We start from the raw sequence: 4,097 nt of genomic DNA, 5'->3' as shown, positions 1-4,097 counted from the left end.
GTCTTCATCTTCATGTTCGCCTCAATCATTGTCTTCGTCTTCGCCATAACTATGAACCAATTGATGTTTTTGGCAAATTTTTGTGGTTTGTTGTTCAAACTTCAGATTTCTCTTTAATAATTTTTGTGGTTTGATGTTCTATTCTAGTTGCTTCTTGAAGTGAAACTTTTTTGACTTTCTATTGCTTTGTCCTCCCGTGTTTGGCATCCCCTTTTTAATTTCATATCTTTATATTTGGGCTCCTGTGGTCAAGCCGTGTTACTTTTATTTGAAAATGCCAAGATGATCACAATCCCTAACGTTGTGTTTGGATGAGGCATTTTGAAGTGAGAGAGGAAGGTGGTTTTTTGCTTATTGCTCAGAAATCAAGACAATTTTCTTAAATCCTTTGGTTTTGCTTATTGCTCATAACAAATAATGAGTTAAACAATTGAGATGATAAATGAAAATAGTAAGTATACAGCAGATTATATCGTTTGGTTTAGTCAAATCTTTCAATTTCACTATGCGATAAATTTTACTAGTAAATTTTGCTAGAAAGTTAATCCCTTGTGAGTTACACATTCTTTGCAATCGTTTTTACTTCTCTGAGTTTCAACTGTCAACTGTAATTATTAAACATACCACCAACAAAAGAAAAACAACCCACCCAATGAAAAAGTTATTACACATGACATAATGTAATTTTGCTTATTACACAAGTGTTTCTTCACCCAAAGAACCAATGCTAGTGCAATTAAGGCCCAACTAACAAGGTTCAACATTTTCCGATTAAAAACTTAAAAAAAAAAAAAAAAAAAAAAAACAAAACAAGGTTTAACATTTAAACGAAGGCAAAACATTGCCCAAAGTTAGGTGTATTTTGAGAGAATCTAAGGGAGAGAGACTACCAAAAAAAGAAGAAGGAATCAAGAAATGGATGGTGAAATCAACAACTTCATCAAGGTATGGATCCTAACCAACACCTCTCTATGTTATTGTTACTACATAGCAGCCAAAATCCCAAAGGGCATCATCTGGCTGATCTCTCTCCTCGCCATCTTCTACGTCTTCATCATCCTCCCCTTGAATCTCCACTCATTCCATCTCTGTGGGCCCACAACTTTCTTTCTGGTTTGGCTTGGCATCTTCAAGCTCCTCCCCTTCTCCTTTAACCTTGGCCCTTTATCCCCAACCCCACCAACACTTGTTCAATTCATCTCCATAGCTTGCCTTCCCATTAAAATCAAACAAAACCCACCTCAAAAAATCACCCCAAAACACAGATCAAAACCCTCTAACCCATCAAAATAACAAAAACCCATCTCACCAATCCACCCCAAAACCCAAGAAATCTGTGAACCCAATTGATCAAACCCTCACAAATGTGCCCAATAAGTCAATTTTGCTGGCCATAAAAGCCTTGCTTTTGGCTTTGGTCATTAGGACATATGAATATAGACCACATTTACACCTATACATAATCTTGGCTCTGTACTGCTGCCACATGTACCTTGGCATAGAACTTGTGCTGGCCTTGAGCGCCATCCCAGCTCGAGCTATACTTGGATTTGAGCTCGAGCCGCAGTTCACCGAGCCCTACCTGTAGGCCGTATATCTATGCGTATACTTGGGCCTCGGTGGTCCCGGTTCTTGGCTGTGATGTCCACTTTTGCGGTCTCAGGTTTAATGCACGAGGCGATATACTATTATCTCACATGTGTGTCTCCCACGTGGGAAGTGACGTGGTTCTTTGTCCTACACGGCGTTTTCATGGCGGTTGAGATAGAGGTAAAGAAGGCGGCGACTGACAGGTGGCGGCTGCACCCGGTGGTTTCGATGACAATAGTCTTTTTGGCTGTGACGGGCAATTTGCTGTTCTTCCCTCAGCTGCGGAGAAATGGTGTGGATTTGAAGGCTATAAATGCGTACGAGATTATGATAGATTTTGTCAAGGCTCATCTGCCCTAGGGCTCGTCATTGGGCCGGGTTAGGCTGGATTTTTTTAGAAAATTGAAAGCCCAAGCCCGCCTCATGAGCCGGGTTTGAGAAAGCCCATCGGGCCAGGCTAGGCTAGGCCCAACCGGCCGGGCCTAAACGGGCCCAACTTCATTAAAAAAAAAAATCATAAACTTAATCATAAGGGCATTTTAGTCCAAATTTGAGATTAAACTCACTTAATTCAAATATTTTCACATCAAACCAAATTCATAAAACACCCAATAAAGTCACACAACTTATAAGATTTTCCACAAAAATAATAAAATAAAGTATTCTTTTTGAGGTTACTACGTAATTAGATCGTAATACATTTTAAAAAATATTAAGTATCAAAAAATATTTTTTTAAAGAATGGTATGAATAAATATGCAAATATTTGGTGATGTGTTCAAGAAAAGCATGATTATATGTGGTGGTACGATTATGTTTCGTGATATGATTATATTTGGTGATGTGATATGTTGTTCATCTTATATATATATAATTGTTGAATTAATAATTGACACAAATTAATGTGCTAATCATCCAATTATAAATTAGGAATGCGTAAAGAAGAGTAAATGAAATGAAACAAATTATATATGTGATTTAAGTGATATAATCATAAACCTAAACTCTTATTTATACATAATTATATATGTATGTTGGCCTAAAGGGCCGGGCTTTTGTGGCCGGGCCTAGCCGGGCTTTTTTGGGCTTAATCGGGCAGGGTCTATAGGCTGGGCCGGGCTTCATACACCCAAGCCCAAGCCTAGCTGAAAGGACCCGCCCCGAATTTTCTCAAAACCCGAGACGAACCCTTTGGAATTTCTGACATCACCCCGATGCCAGGCCCACTTACTAAAGACCGAGACTTTCTGCCGAAATTTCGGCAGAGTCTCCCCTATAAATTGGACATTTCCCAAAATCTCAACCTGCATAAAAACGCATTTAATAATTCCAACTGACAGCATGCACAATAAAATTTCATGCAATTCACACAAATGGCCTTCGGCCTTCCATTAATTCTCAACCAACTACCAAACAATTCGAATACAAATTATGACTAATATTTAGTCTGCGGCTGCACCTAATGACCTTAGGCTGCCTACGTACCCTCCTTGAGGGATCAAGCCACACGTAGTTCTCTCATAAAACCTAATTCCGCACTTAGGCGATACCTCATTTCATTTCTCTGTATTCCCCATAATCTCCCCATACGCCGGTACAACCAACGCCACGTATGAGGTCTGTCTCCACGTCGAATAACCTACGCCACGCGAGACCTGCACGTCATATCACATAACTCCCCATACGCTGGTACAACCAACGCCACGTATGGGGCTTGTCCCAACGCCGGATAACCTACGCCACGCGGGACCTCAACATCATATCACAAATCTCCCCATACGCCGGTACAACCAACGCCACGTATGAGGTCTGTCAACACGCCGGATAACCTACGCCACGTGCGACCATGCCATACTATCACATATCTCCCCATACGCCGGTACAACCAACGCCACGCATGGGGCCTGTCCCAACGCCGGATAACCTACGCCACGTGGGACCTCAACATCATATCACAAATCTCCCCATACGCCGGTACAACCAACGCCACGTATGGGGCCTGTCGACACGCCGGATAACCTACGCCACGTGCGACCTCAACACAGTATCTCACAATCTCCCCATACGCCGGTACAACCAACGCCACGTATAGGGCCTGTCCCAACGCCGGATAACCTACGCCACGTGGGACCTCAACATTATATCATAAATCTCCCCATACGCCACGTATGGGGCCTGTTGACACGCCGGATAACCTACGCCACGTGCGACCTCAACACAATATCACAATATCCCCCCCATACGCCGGTACAACCAACGCCACGTATGGGGTCTGTCTCAACGCCGGATAACCTACGCCACGTGAGACCTGACTTTCACTTGGTGGTGCTTGTAGTGAAACCAAGATCCAGGGAGGTACCTAAGGTAGTGCGTATAGCACTCCAACTAACATTCTAGACTCTTTTGTACCCTTGTACAAACATATATATATATATATATCATTATAATTTAATACTAATATTGCGTAAACCCCAATAATAGTCTAGCACCCGATAATCCCCCTGTGG

The 4,097-nt window shown here is 42.0% G+C and overlaps 1 pseudogene; it reads left to right on the top strand.

Moving 5' to 3' along the window:
• The first annotated feature begins 863 nt into the window (after positions 1-863).
• On the top strand, positions 864-1,963 carry LOC117612816 (annotated as a pseudogene).
• The last annotated feature ends 2,134 nt before the right edge of the window (positions 1,964-4,097 follow it).

This window comes from Prunus dulcis, unplaced genomic scaffold, assembly GCF_902201215.1.
Source record: "Prunus dulcis unplaced genomic scaffold, ALMONDv2, whole genome shotgun sequence".
NCBI classification, from domain to species: Eukaryota; Viridiplantae; Streptophyta; class Magnoliopsida; order Rosales; family Rosaceae; genus Prunus; species Prunus dulcis.
This window is presented reverse-complemented; position numbering and strand designations above follow the sequence as displayed.